The following is a 15,813-nucleotide window of genomic DNA, read 5'->3' as shown; positions in this document are numbered from 1 at the left end:
TGTAGCCAGTGGACAGCAGGGGTGGTGGTAGTCCTAATAGTGGCTCCTGGAATAAGAAAATTAAATTCTTCACTGATACTTGCCTGATTCATCCTAACAATTACGATCTTTTCTATGTTGCTGGCAGACAATCTTAGGGGTGAGAACGCCCCATGCAATGTTGAACACTCTGATGCTATATTGGAGATTGGACAAGACAGAAAACCCATAGCAAACTGGTAAAGTTCTGGCCAATGGTCTAATTTAGTGACCAAAAAGTTCATTGGGGTCTGGGCTCATGGTATCTATAAGAGAAAGGGCACAGCTTAGGTATGGATTTACCTGGTTGTTCAGATGGTAGTGTACAGGCCTTTGGTGACAATTCATGTCAGGTTGGAATACCGAATGTAAAAAAAATTTCATCATGTACTCCAAAATGAATATGTTGCTACTGCTCCTGCCGGGGTAACAATAGGAGAGGGAGTGAAACGTTTGGGAGCAGGGAGTGGACCCCTGTTCAGCAGGTGTTTGCTATTGGAAAGCTCTACCAAGCTGGCTGCATAGCTTCTCTCTTTAAAAATCAAATTTTGCCTCCTTCTCGAAAGGTGCAAAAATACGCCTATCAGTGTGCTAGCATAAAAACATACAGCTTGCCTTCCTTGCCATCTTTTTTCGGATGGACTGATTGGTTCCACCTCTGTCCAATACTTCCATGATTGGTCACCATGGTTGTCTTCATCATTATCCTCACTGTCATCTTGTGCAGGTTCCTCGTCCCCTATCCTTTCAACAGATTCCATCTCTAAATCCTCCTCAGATCCCACTTCATCATCCTCCTCATCTAACTCCTCCTCAAAAAAAACATCCAAACTGCTGCCAGCCATCCAATCATTACAGTGAGCTTTTGCTCCATATGGAATATCAGCAGCATAATATCACTAATTTAATTGTTGTCCTTGCTGACATATCTTGTTGTCTCTTTAAAAGCCCTGGGCATGCGACAGGCGTCTCTGCTTAGCTGCTAATATCTCAGCTGAAAGCTACATTGGCTCCAAAATCTGTCTGCTGCATTAGGTAGTCTGTCACAGCTCTGTGCTGCTAGTACACTTGGATAAACATGTGTAATGTTGTGTTCCAAAATGTTTCAATGTTGCAAATTAGGTGTTCTTGAGGATGACTATTTTAGCTATGTAAGTCATGTTTTTTTTTTTTATTAAGAGCTGAGGAACGTGCTCTCGAATCACCCTAAGTGCAAGAAAAAGTGCAAACGTGTTAAACTAAAAAAACGTGCGCAAAGGATACGGTCTATCACAAGCCCTTCTCCGATAGGAGAGAGGCCCCCCAACAAACCTTACCCTTCACCTCCGGACCAAAAGGTACCTGCGAGGTTCCAGGTTCGATGTCCCTTTTCGCCGAAGCTACTAAGGGACCACAAATGCTCCCGGCATCCCCCTTGGCGTTAGCCAAGGTATCTGCCCGCAGAGCCAATAAAGACTGGTACCCTGCCAAAGCAGGAGTACCCAGGGTGTTTGCAGGGAGGTGCGGAACCTAATGGCCGCACACACCTCCTCTAGACCGCCAGGAGGGACACCCAGAAGGGTTACCGCATCCTGACAAATCCTGTGGACACACAACATGCAAAAAGTGACATAGTGAGACAAAAATAAATAAATAAGTGAATGTGTGCAGATGTACTGCCCGGACATCTGGCCGGATCTATAATAATTTCTCTGATCCTAGCCAGAAGGCAGGGAATCAAGAGGTGAGTGCCACAAAGGTGAAGAGATCATGGTGTCCCTGCTTCAACTCAGTGAGCCAATACACCCAGTGAGTTTCGGCACCTCGGGGTCACCACTCCCCGAGGCACTAAAGTACCTTGGCTCTAGACCCTCTCATTCCTCAGAACCAGCCCCGGAACACCCTGGTACACCGGCACCCTACCATGCAGCAGCCATCCCCACCAGCTCCATACTGGCGTCGCCTACCACCAGCATTAAACTGAAAAGAACAGATACTACACTTGATCTTAGCCAAAAGGCAGAGAAGCTATGTAAGTCATGTTTGAAAGCTGGGCTCGACTCACACTCTTGGCACCATAGGACAAGTATGCTCGCTGTCCACAGAATTGTGTTCTCTTAAACCATTGAATTATGGGCCCAATACTATATCAGAACATTCAGAAATTTGTACTCTAGAAATTTGCTGAGAAATCGATAGCAGGAAATTGAGAGAGGGAAATTGATGAATGCAAGGCCTTTGCATTTGCATGGTATGCACTTTTCCTTAAACAAAGAAATAAACTAACAACAACAAAAAATGAAGATAATGTAAAGGATAGGAATTCAGGTAGGAATTCAAAAGGTTACCTAGTATTCTCTGAAAGTCTCCCTCCCTTTAAAATTTACAGAAGCTCAAAGGGGAACAGACAGCTGGTTTGGTTTTGGAGATACACAATATAATACCCTCCCCCCCCATTGCTAATATGTTAATTAACCCCCTTGCGCAATAAAGGTGGGAGAACACTCACAGTGTTCTGTGTGGTCTCATATAATAGATTTTAAATGAAAATAGTCAGCCTCTTTGTTTCCAAATGGGTGATACAAGATGGTAACAGACACAAGATGTAGCCGGCATGCATAAACAGTGTGTCTTTCAACAGTTAGTAGTTGCTACTAATTGTAGCCAGTTATGCAGCAAGAGCTACTTGTGTGGCAGGAGATACTTTTATACTCACCGCTCCGCTGGTTACTGCAGGGACAGGATCACCGCTCTGACATCGGTCTGTGTGAGGCAGGTATCGGGTTCTGTATGAGATACTGGGATCTCCCCGGCAGTCTTTTTACTTTCACTTTGAAGTGTTAGGATCGTCGGTACCTCTCGGCAGGAGAGAACGCCACAGGAGACTCAGCCGTTTCCTAAGCTGGCTGCGTCTAGGTGGCGGTGGGTCCCAAATGCGGATGCTGCAGCGCTTTCACTGAAGATGCTGGTACGGTCCTCGCGGCGGTTGGGCGCGCGCATGGGACTAGCGTATGGGTAGGAGATAAAGTGGCAAAGTCTATGATTAGAAGGATATGTAAAGTGGTGGTCGGGGTGGTCAATACTTCTAGCTGGACGCGTTTCAATACTTTCTCATTATTTTCTTCAGCAGCAAATAAGTATACTTATACTTATTTGCTGCTGAGGAAAATACTGAGAACGTTTTTTTGGGATGTTTTCATTGCAGGATTAACCAATTATTGAACTTTCAAATTGCCATTGCTGCTATAGACTATTATCATTTATATCCATATCTATATTTATATTTTAGGTGGTCTTATTATTATTATTATTATTATTAATATTCTTATAATTTGATAATATTTTTTTTTTATATATATATTGTTTGCTTCATAATTACAGTTATTACCATAATTACACAAGGGCCCTGTGTGTTATTGGTAGTACTGTTCAGCATTTTATTTTATTATATTAGAATAAATCAAATAACTATTGTATATACACCTGTGTCCTCAAATCCTTGACCTTGAGCCCCAATATTCCGCTGTTCAATATTATTAGTATTTGAACAGTATTATGATCCAGAATTATACACGAAAATATAATTTTAAAAGCATAAATCTGGTTTGGTTTCACACCATTTTGTAATGTTTAAATTTTTTGTGTGACCAAATGTTACTGTAACCCCTTAAGGACACCGCCTGATTTTACCTTAACCCCTTAACGACAATGGACGTAACGCACCATGATGTACATTTACGCGCCGACATGACCGCGAGCATCAGAGTGGTGCTCGTGTCATGCGCGGCAGGTCCCGGCTGCTATCAGCAGCCAGGGATCCGCCGGTAATGGCAGACATCCGCGATCACGCAGATGTCCGCCATTACCCCCTCAGATGCCGTGATCAATACAGAACACGGCATCTGCGGCAGTGCAGTACTTTGAATGGATGATCGGATCGCCCGCAGCGCTGCCTCGGGGATCTGATACCAGCATGGTGGCCGGAGGTCCCCTCACCTGGCTCCGGCTGTCTCCCGGGGTCTTCTGCTCTGATCTCAGACCAGAGCAGAAGATCACCAATAACACTGATAAGTGCTATGCGCTATGCATAGCACTGAACAGTATTAGCAATCAACTGATGGCTATAAATAGTCCCCTATGGGGACTATTAAAGTATAAAAAATAAGTATAAAAATTTAAAATAAAAAAGTAAAAAAGAATTTAAAATCCCCACCCCCAATAAAAAAGTTAAATGTCCGTTTTCCCATTTTACCCCCTCCCCCAAAAAAGCATTAAAAAAAATTAATACACATATTTGGTATCGCCGTGTGTGTAATAGTCTGAACTATTAAAATATATTGTTAATTATCCAGTATGGTGAACGGTGTAAACATAAAAATGTCGAAAATTGCTGCTTTTTTGTCACATTTTATTGCAAAAATTTTTTATAAATAATTAAGAAAAAGCTAAACTTAAACAAAAGTGGTAGGGATAAAACTACAGATCATGGTGCAAAAAATTAGCTCTCATACCGCCCCATATACGGAAAAATTAGAAAGTTATAGGTGGTCAAAATAGGGCAATTTCAAACATACTAATTTTGTTAAAATGGTTAGAGATTTTTTTTAAGCAGTAAAATTATAGAAAAGCATATAATATGGGTATCATTTTAATCGTATTGATGCACAGAATAAAGAAAACATGTCATTTTTATCAGAAAGTGTAAAGCGTGAAAACAAAACCTTCCAAAATTTGCTAAAATACGGTTTTCTTTGAAATTTTCCACATAATATTTGGTTGCTCCGTACATTTTATGGTAAAATAAGTGATGTAATTACAAAGTAAAATTGGTGATGCAAAAAACAAGCCCTCAAATGGGTCTGTGGATGGAAATATAACTCATTAGGGACTCATTAGGAATATAGGTTGAACTTGATGGACTCTGGTCTTTTTTCAACTTCATGAACTATGTAAATATAAAAGAGTTATGATTTTTAGAAGGCGAGGAGGAAAAAGCGAAAATGCAAAAATAAAATTGGTCTGGCCCTTAACCCCTTAAGGACTTAATCCCTTAAGGACGCAGACAATTTTATTTTAAAATTTTCTTTTTTTCCTCCTCGCCTTCAAAAAAATCATAGCTCTATTATATTTTCATCCACAGACTAGTATGAGGGCTTGTTTTTTGCATGACCAGTTGTTCGTTGTAATTCCGTCACTCACTTTACCATAAAATGTATGGCACAACCAAAAAAATACTATTTGTGTGGTGAAATTAAAAAGAAAACCGCAATTTTGCTAATTTTGGAAGGTTTCGTTTTCACACGGTACAATTTACGGTAAAAATTACATGTGCTCTTTATTCTTTGGATCAATACGATTAAAATGATACCCATGATAACATACTTTTCTATTACTGTTGCACTTAAAAAAAATCGCAAACTTCTTAACCAAATTAGTACGTTTAAAATCCCCCTATTTTGAAGAGCTATTACTTTTTCATTTTACCGTATAAGCGGTGGTATGAGGGCTCTTTTTTTGCACCGTGATCTGTACTTTTTATTGATACCATATTTGCTTATATAAATCTTTTAATCCATTTTTTATTATATTTTTTGGGAATAAAATGTTATAAAAAAAAGCACCTATTTTGGACTTTTTTTTTTATGTTCACGCCGTTCACCGTACGGTATCATTAACATTTTATTTTAATAGTTCAGATATTTACGCATGCGTCGATACCAAATATGTATATAAAATATTTTTTTAACACTTTTTGGGGGTGAAATAGGGAAAATGGGACAATTTATGTTTTTATGATGGCCGTCCCCAGTCCCGAAAACCCGTAGGTTTCTGAAACTGGAGACGCAGCTCCCGCATAGAATGCGGGTGCTGCAGGGAGATAGCGGGGGGTCCCAGTGGCGTCCCCCCCGATCAGACATCTAAATGTTTTTGCCCGGAATACCTTTTTAAATTGCATTTCTCTGTCAGCACCCACTGTGTTGCAGAAAAAAATGAAGAAAAATGGCATATTTGAAAATAAATTAATAAATAGATTTTTGAACTCAATTCTACTTTACTTTAATATCTGTAAAACATCTAAAGGGTTAATAAACTTCCCAAATGTCATTTTGAATACATTAAAGGGTGCAGTTTTTATAATGGGTATTTATAGGGGGTTCTAACATTCAGGCCCCTTAAATCCACTTCAGAACTGAACTGGTCCACATAAACATCTGATTTTGAAATTTTCTCTGTAATTTTGAAAATTACTGCCTAACTTCAAATTTTTTAATTTTTCCCAGAATTTTGGAGTTTTTCACACAAAAATGCAGAATGCATTGACCAAAATTTACCCCCTACATTAAGTACAATATGTCACAAAAATAATCTCAGAATCACTTTGTTAAAGTTAAGTGTCCCGAAGTTATTAAAACATATAGTGGGACAGGTCAGATTTGAAAAACGGCCTTGGTCCTTAAGGCCAAAGCTGGCCTGGTCCTAAAGGGGTTAAAGAAGTTTTGAAGGTTAACCAAGGAGACCAGATGGTAACAAATTTCAACGGATGTGGTTTTGCCAGTATACCAGTTCTCCCATTTAAAATATTTCAGTAACCTTCTCACATCACTCTTCAGTGGATCTTCAGTTACCAAAATAAGTTGTGTAGCCACCGAAAGTAAATGTGTAACCGAGCATGTACAAATAAATCAGAAGAGAGAATTAATTCTGGTGTAAAGTGAATCTTTTTTTGAGTAACTGGCATTGCCCCTCTCTTCAGAATGCCGTTGTAATGGCGAATTATATAGAGGTCCACATGAGAGTATAATTTTAACTTTTAATTTTTAAGTATAATTTTATAATTTTAAAAAACTTAGAGATCTCCCATTCAAAATTGTTTAAAGGAAAGGACTGTTGAAACACCCACTGGCAGCACATTTTTTGAAATGTCCCAATAAAAACCCCTCATTACTAAAATTCACAGCCATCCTTCCACTAGTTTATATGAACACATTTTAGTTTTCCACCGGTATATAGATCGAACATTTTGCTCTACACAAAAACAAATTTTTATCAAATCTAGAGATGAGCGAATCGAAGCTGATGAACCCGAATATTCGTTACGAATTTCAGAAAACATTCGATTCGCAATGAATGCAAATATCTCCGTGATTCTATCGCGTGAATCGCTTCATTAAACTCCATTTTACATCGTTCCAGGCTCCAGGGCATCTAAAATGGCAGATCCACATGTCAGTACATGGGGCAAGGGACGCTGGGAAGGCGGGAAGGGAAATAGGCGAAATGACCCTGAATCACATGCAGTATGCAGCCTATCAGCAGCCAGTCACCCCTGTGATGTCACAACCCTATATAATCAGCAGCCATCTAACATCCAGTCACTTTATTACAATACAGTAACCCCCCTACCTACATATGATAAAATCGACATACGATGGCCTCTCAGACACTATGCTTTTATATGTCGGGGCCATCGCATTAACTGCTATCCGACAGCGCAAAATGCTTAAACTGCTGTCGGATAGCAGTTTAAGCATCCCTGGCAGGTTCGCTTACCTATTCCCGCTGCTCCGGGTTCACTTTGCGATCCTCCGGTGTCTTGCGCATCTTCTCCAGGGTCCGGGCCTCGCTTTCCGGCGTCATTATTACGTCACTACGCACGCCGCGCCGGCGCAGCAGCGTAATAACGTCACCAGAAAGCGAGGCCCGGACCCTGCAGAAGATGCGGAAGAAGCTGGAGGATCGCGAAGAAGACACCGGAGCAGCGGGACAGCATCGGGAGCCCCTGGGACAGCATCGGGAGCGGTGAGGACCTGGTCCGGAGCGACGGGGACAGTTGAGTACAGCTTCCTATACTTTACATTGCACGGATCCCTCAACATACGATGGATTCGACAAACGATGGGTCGTTTGGAACGAATTACCATCGTATGTTGAGGGACCACTGTACACTGCAGAAGGATCATAGGACACAGAGCCTGTGTGTGTGTGTGTGTTACAGCAGAGAAAAGTGCATTCCAGCAACATTTAACATCCTCCTAGTCACATCAGAGTTTTCGTGGATGGAGAGCATTATTTTTTTCACTGAAAAGGATTTTTACTGCAGCTGCAAGCATTAACCTCCCAGTCACTTTCTTCAGCATAGTATTACAGATAGCAGATATCTGTGTGTTGCCTCATACATTTCAACAAACTGCATCAACTTCATTAACCTTAGCAGAGGAGGCAGGAATACTTTTTCAGCGCAATTCAGTGTCTTTCTTCCACAACAAATCATTTGCTGGTTACACTAGTCTGTAGACGGTATAATACCCAGCAGTCCATTCCCTCTGTCTTTGACAGAGTGAAATTTTGTGTTTAGTACTCAGCTTTTTTTGCCTGCAGTACTGTTGTGTACTGCTGGTGTTTTACAAAAATATATTTTTTTAAAGGGTACTGTAATGCATTTTTCTGCCTTCATCAGTGCATACCGCATACGTACATCTAAGTAGTGTACTATTTTGTACCTGTTAATCTGTCAAGAGTCTACATACTGGGAAAGGACAGCCAAAAGTAATCACCGGCTGGTGTTTTTAGGCGTACAGTAGCGCATTTTTCTGCCTTTATCAGTGCATACCGCATAGGTACATCTAAGTAGTGTACTATTTTGTACCTATTAATCTGTCAAGGGCCTACATACTGTGAAAGGACAGACAAAAGTAATCACTGGCTAGTGTCTTACAAAAATACAGAGTTTTTAGGCGTAGTGTAGCATATTTTTCTGCCCTCATTAGTGCATAACGCATACGTACATCTAAGTAGTGTACTATTTTGTACCTGTTAATCTGTCAAGGGCCTATATACTGTGAAAGGACAGACAAAAGTACTCAGCAGCTGGTGTTGTACTCAAATACTTTTCTAAGTGTACTGTAGCGCAGTTTTATGCCCTCATCAGTACATACCACATACCTGGCAGAGGCCTAAATGCTTCAGGCAGAGGTCGCAGCAGACTAGGGGTGAGTGGCAGCAGGAGTCGCATCGAGAGGCCTGAGCTCCCATTATCAGCCAGTGGTCGTGTCTTGACCAGCAAACCATCTGCAGTCATCGATTGGTTAACATGGTCATCCACTTCATCACAAGTGACATTTGACACCCCCAGTCAATAGTCGTTGGGTTCCTCAGACACAATCCTCAGTTGGCATGGCCCAGGAGTAGTCCATGTCCTCCCATTGCCTCTTTCCTATGCTGTTCCCTCCCCTACAGAAGTATCTTATGCTGTGGGTTCAGCTACACTATTCACTGAGGACGATCTAATAGAGGACAGAAAGCAGCTTCTGCCCAGCCATGAAGTGGACGAGACATCCTCCGATTCCTCCACTAGGCGGGCAAGTAGTGATGAGGAGAGTGATGTTGGAGACAGTGTTGCCAGGGTTAAGGTTCCTCAACAGTGTCTGCTTCAGGATCCTGAACCCTGGCAACACCGTCTCCAACATCACTCTCCTTATCACTACTTGCCCGCCTAGTGGAGGAACCTGAGGAGGACATCAGTGATGTGCACACACTTCTTGATGATGATGAAGCTGATTGCAATTGGGAGCCGGGTGCAGAAGGGGCTTCATCATCATCAGGAGAAAAGAGTTGCAGGTTGCCCCTGAGGCAGCAGCTGAGCCAGCAAGGCGGTAGCATGGTTGGCAGTCAGCATGGTGGCAGAAAAGAAAATTCTGGAGCCAAACATGCCCAGTTGAGACCACCTGCTTTGCGGCAGCCTACCTTCCTGAGAGGTAGTTGAACAGGGGTTCCTGGAGACGGCGGCAGTAGCAGTCAATTAGTGCTTACTGTTGGTGGGAAAATCAGCTACTCGGCGGTGTGGCAGTTTTTCATCAAGCATCCAGAGAAAGTTCACATAGCCACATGCAAGATATGTCGGCAGAAGGTGACGCGTGGCCAGGTTCCCAATGTTGGCACCACCGCCCTGCGTCAACATATGCTTCGCCACCATAATGCAGCCTGGGAGAACCGTGGCTCTGATGTAGTGGTCCAGCCTGCTCCTTCTGGCGCTCCAGATACTCCTGCTCCAACTACTTTTAGTCAGCCATTCCACTAACAATCCATCAGTGAAGCCATGTCCAAGAGACTACAATATGCACCCACTCCTCAAATGGCACAGAAGCTGAATGTGCTCCTGTCTAAGTTGCTGGTGCTGTAGTTCCTCCCTATAAGTGGTGGACTCTGCACCTTTCAGAGAACTGATTGCTTGTGCCGAGCTGAGGTGGAGAGTGCAAAGCCGTCATTTCTTTGCGAAGAAGGCAGTACCAGCCCTGCACAATTTTGTGGAGGAGAAGGTGGTCCAGTCCTTGAGCCTGTCAGTGTGTACCAAAGTGCACGGCAGCGCCGACTTCTGGAACTGTAATTACGGTCAGGGACAAAACATTCCTTTATGGCTCACTGGGTGAATGTGCTTCCTGCACAGCCACAACCCCAACTTGGACAGGTCACTCCGCTTCCTTCTCCATGCACTCAGCCCTTTGGTCCTGTGACTCCGCCTCCTCATCCTCCACCGTTTCCTCAGCCTCCACTGCCCAGACAAGCCTCAGTGGCCCTTCAGCATAAGGGCAATAAGAGTTACACAGGGAAGAAACTGCTATAAGTCATTCATAAAGAAATCGGAGCATGGCTTACTCCATGAAAACTGGAAATGGGAACCATGGTGACTGACAACGGGAAGAACATCTTGCATGCGCTGCGACTGGGAAAGCTGAGCCATGCGCCCTGCATGGCACACATGTTCAATCTGGTTGTGAAGCAGTTCCTTAAGTGTTCCCCCCATTTGCAAGACATCCTAACAATACAAAGGAAACTTTGCATGCCACTCGTACACAGCAAAGCACACCCTCCTTGAGCTGCAGCATCAGAACGGGATCCCACAACATAGTCTGATTTGTGACATTGCCACACATTGGAATTCCACCCTTCATAAGTTGGACTGACTGTACGAATAGAGAAAAGCCATCACCGATTTCTTGATGATCCAAGCGGATAGGGGTACTCCTCTGTGAAACTTCAATGTGAACCAGTGGCAGCTCATACGTGATACCTGCAGTTTGTTCAGGCCCTTTGAGGAAGCCACTTTATTAGTAAGTCGACAGGATTACTGAATGAACAATGTCTTTCCACTGCTTCATTTCTTACAACACATGTTGGAAACGATGCTTGTAGACTTAGCGCTTACATCTCACATCCACATGAGCTCTGTGGGGGCTGAATTGAAGGAGGAGGAGGGGCACAGTGGAGCACAGTTTAGGTTTTGCCAAATGGGCGTTTTTCCTAGTAATCTGACAGATGAGGAGGAGCAGGAGCAGCCAGAGGAGCTAGAGGGTTATGAGGAATGTGAGACAGAGGATCCAGACACACCATGGCAGTATGCAGTGGAGATGGAGGCAGGGAGTTTCTCCGAGTCACTTGCACAAATGGCACAATGCATGCTCACCTGCTTGTGTAGAGACAGACGAATTGTCACCATTTGGCAGCGGGATCTCCACCTTATTGGACCCTCGCTACCGACACAAAAAGGGGCCTTTTTTACACCCACTGAGATGGAGGACAAAATGACCTACTACAGAGGCATCCTATGTAGCCAGTTGGCCGATGCCTATCGTTATTGTGCCGCTCTGCAGCAGGGATTCTAAAAGCGATGCCTTTAACCCCTTAAGGACTCAGGGTTTTTCCGTTTTTGCACTTTCGTTTTTTCCTCCTTACCTTTTAAAAATCATAACCCTTTCAATTTTCCACCTAAAAATCCATATTATGGCTTATTTTTTGCGTCGCCAATTCTACTTTGCAGTGACATTAGTCATTTTACCCAAAAATGCACGGCGAAACGGAAAAAAAAATAATTGTGCGACAAAATCGAAAAAAAAACGCCATTTTGTAACTTTTGGGGGCTTTCGTTTCTACACAGTGCATATTTCGGTAAAAATTACACCTTATCATTATTCTGTAGGTCCATACGGTTAAAATGATACCCTACTTATATAGGTTTGATTTTGTCGCACTTCTGGAAAAAATCATAACTACATGCAGGAAAATTTATACGTTTAAAAATGTCATCTTCTGACCCCTATAACTTTTTTATTTTTCCACATATGGGGTGGTATGAGGACTCATTTTTTGCGCCGTGATCTGAAGTTTTTATCGGTATGATTTTTGTTTTGATCGGAATTTTTGATCACTTTTTATTCATTTTTTAATGATATAAAAAGTGACCAAAATACGCTTTTTTGGACTTTGGAATTTTTTTGCGCGTACGCCATTGACCGTACGGCTTAATTAATGATATATTTTTATAGTTCGGACATTTACGCACGTGGCGATACCACATATGTTTATTTTTTATTTTTTTTACACTGTTTTATTTTTTTTATGGGAAAAGGGGGGTGATTCAAACTTTTATTAGGGAAGGGGTTAAATGACCTTTATTAACACTTTTTTTTTACATTTTTTTTGCAGTGTTATAGGTCCCATAGGGACCTATAACACTGCACACACTGATCTCTAATGCTGATCACTGGCGTGTATTAACACGCCTGTGATCAGCATTATCGGCGCTTGACTGCTCCTGCCTGGATCTCAGGCACGGAGCAGTCATTCGTCGATCGGACACCGGGGAGGCAGGTAAGAGCCCTCCCGGTGTCCGATCAGCTGTTCGGGACGCCGCGATTTCACCGCGGCGGTCCCGAACAGCCCGACTGAGCAGCCGGGTCACTTTCACTTTCACTTTAGAAGCGGCGGTCAGCTTTGACCGCCGCTTCTAAAGGGTTAATACCGCACATCGCCGCGATCGGCGATGTGTGGTATTAGCCGCGGGTCCCGGCCGTTGATTAGCGCCGGGACCGACGCGATATGATGCGGGATCGCGGCGCGATCCCGCTTCATATCGCGGGAGCCGGCGCAGGACGTAAATATACGTCCTGCGTCGTTAAGGGGTTAATCTGCATGTCATTCTGAATAACAGTATTATTTGACTACCCCAGCACACTCCATATACATGTTAGAACACAGAAAAGTGTTCTACATCCCTATTGAGGCTCTCTGTAGGCAAGAAATAGCCGTTTTTAATATAAATTTGATGCGAATAAGTTCAATTTAACCAAATTTTTTCGAACAATTCGGCGAATTGGCCGAATCGAATGTTTCAAAAGTTAGCTCATCTCTAAGCATATGTTTTAGCTATATTTTATTTTTATTCATATTTTATTCTTATTACTGTAAATTCAAGTACTTGTACCCACAGACTTTCTTATGCAACACTTTTATTTAATCCATGCCATTCCTCATTATTATCATCATTTTATTTTTCACCTTCACTGCTTATATATTTATTTATTTTTTCTTATTTTTATTCTTATAATTGTTTTTATTTTTATACATTCATCTATTTATCTATTAGCATCTGCCTTAACACAGCTGAGTATACTGTCCCTAATTCCACACAATTTCCATTAATAAAATGTCTTGACCTATCATAACAGATTGGTTTTATCCTGTTTTACCAACATTGACACAATGTAACAAATCTCCTGCTGTAGACAATTCTTTTTACCCCTACACTCCTTTCTTCCTTTATTTTCCCACTCCTTACTGATCCATCTCCACCTTTTCCCTTTTGCTTTACCCCTGAAACTCCCTCTGCCTCCTGATTGGACCATTATGTTTTTTATGATATATAAGGACTACTATCCCCAGCAGTACCTAGCTACTGAAGAAAGGAGGAGCCTCCTGAAACGCGTCTAGCTGACTACCTACAGTGTGATTTTGTCCCACAGTGACCAAGGAGAGATGAGCCCAGAGTATCCTGATTTTGCCTTACAGTGACTAAATGATACCAACTCAGAACATCTGAATTACTGTTCAGCATTAAAACTGAGCGCCTTTTTTCCTGCTCTGAGCGCGCCTTGCGGCACGTCCTGACAGGCAATAACTGGGACATACCTGGGGGTCCTTGTAAAGACCCCCGGCTGCCCAGGTAACGTCGATCATTGCGGGGTGCTACAGGAGAGAGACAGAGGGATCCCCCTCCCTCTGTCAATACTCCTTACAGCTCGCGGTTGTTTCCGGCCGCAGCTGTAAGGGTTAAACTTAAACTTCGGTCTCGGCAGTGCGGCAGGCCCCGCCTGTCAGGGATCACACACAGCCGTGTTACAGTCGAGTCCCTGACACAATCTCGTGGGTGCACTGGGCAGCACCCACAAGAACCAGGGACGTGTATACTCGTCCTGGTGCGGGAACGTGCATCCTGCATGGACATGTATACACGTCCATGGTCATTAAGAGGTTAAAAAAAACTGTGAGACCTAAAGCGGGAAGTATTAAGTGCCTAGAAGCTTCTGACTTCCAGGAATGTTTACAAATGAAAAACAAGTTAAAGAAATCAGAAAGCAATAAGAAAGAAACAACCTATATACTGTGATTAGCACATAGATGAAATGCTAAAATGTGTAATGAAGTGCTGTCTTTATTTACATATATACAGTATAGAGCAATCATGCTTACCTTTATGTTAATTTGGTAGAGAGTAATTCATCATCACAAGACACTGCAAAGCTGATTAAACTTCCAGACAGTGACAATGAATTACATGGAATGGTAAAAACATAATTTGCCAGAAATGTTAACCGTTTCCATTATAAATTCTCACTGTTAAATACTTGTGCTAAATAAACCTTTTTCTTTGGATAATTGTGCTTGGAATCTTTTACATGAATTTAACAGTTCTAAATAATGTTTTTGGAATGTAATAAATTTCTTGATTGAGTCTTTTTTTTAATGCCTATTAAAGCACATGAAAGATGGGGTGAGCTTGAATAAGAAGCAACTGTTAAAGGGGTACTACAGGGGAAAATATTTATTTTTTTAAATCAACTGGTGCCAGAAAGTTAAACAGATTTGGAAATTACTTCTATTTAAAAATCTTAATCTTCCAGTACATATCAGCTGCTGTATGCTCCACAGGAAGTTCTTTTCTTTTTGAATATCTGTTCTGTCTGACCACAGTGCTCTCTGCTGACACCTCTGTCCATGTCAGGAACTGTCCAGAGTAGAAGAAAATCCCCATAGCAAACCTATACTGCTCTGGACAGTTCCTGACATGGACCAAGGTGTCAGCAGAGTGCACTGTGGTCAGAACTTCCTCTGAAGCATACAGTAGCTGATAAATACTGGAAGGATTAAGATTTCTAAATAGAAGTAATTTTCAAATTTGTTTAACTTTCTGGCATCTGTTGATTTGAAAAGAAAAAAAAAAATAGTTTTCCACCAGAGTACCCCTTTAAAGCAATCTCACTCTAACAGACCTGGTTTTTCCGGGCATTACACTAAACACTGAAATCTTCTATTTAAAAGCTTTCATAAAGACAGTCCTCTTTAACCGTATCATGGCCATATTTAATTTGATAAAAATATGTGCTATGTCATTTTAGCAGGCAATACTTTTTTATTGAGCACAGTATTTTGTCAGCTAGTCAGGTCATTTTGAAACAAACAAACAAGTCCTTATATGCTTTTTATATTAAAATAGTTGGAAATCCACTGACCAATTTGTTTACTTTAGATGTTCCCAAATAGGTAAAAGAACTTTTAACCCCTTAAGGACGCAGCCCATTTTGACCTTAACCCTTTAACGATGCAGGACGTAAATGTACGTCCTGGTGATGTGGTACTTAACACGCCAGGACGTACATTTACGTCCTGAGCATAACCGCGGGCATCGGAGTGATTCTGGCATCATGTGCGGCAGGTCCTAGCTGTGGATCGCAGCCAGGGACCCGCCGGTAATGGCGGACACCC

At 42.1% G+C, this 15,813-nt stretch overlaps 1 pseudogene; it reads right to left on the bottom strand.

The window, feature by feature from the left end:
- Window positions 1-1,938: 1,938 nt before the first annotated feature.
- Window positions 1,939-2,029, bottom strand: LOC130363488 (U2 spliceosomal RNA; annotated as a pseudogene).
- Between the last annotated feature and the right edge of the window lie 13,784 nt (window positions 2,030-15,813).

Source organism: Hyla sarda, chromosome 3 (genome assembly GCF_029499605.1).
Source record: "Hyla sarda isolate aHylSar1 chromosome 3, aHylSar1.hap1, whole genome shotgun sequence".
Lineage (NCBI taxonomy): Eukaryota > Metazoa > Chordata > Amphibia > Anura > Hylidae > Hyla > Hyla sarda.
The sequence above is the reverse complement of the archived record's forward strand: the minus strand, read 5'-3'. Positions and strand labels throughout refer to the sequence as shown.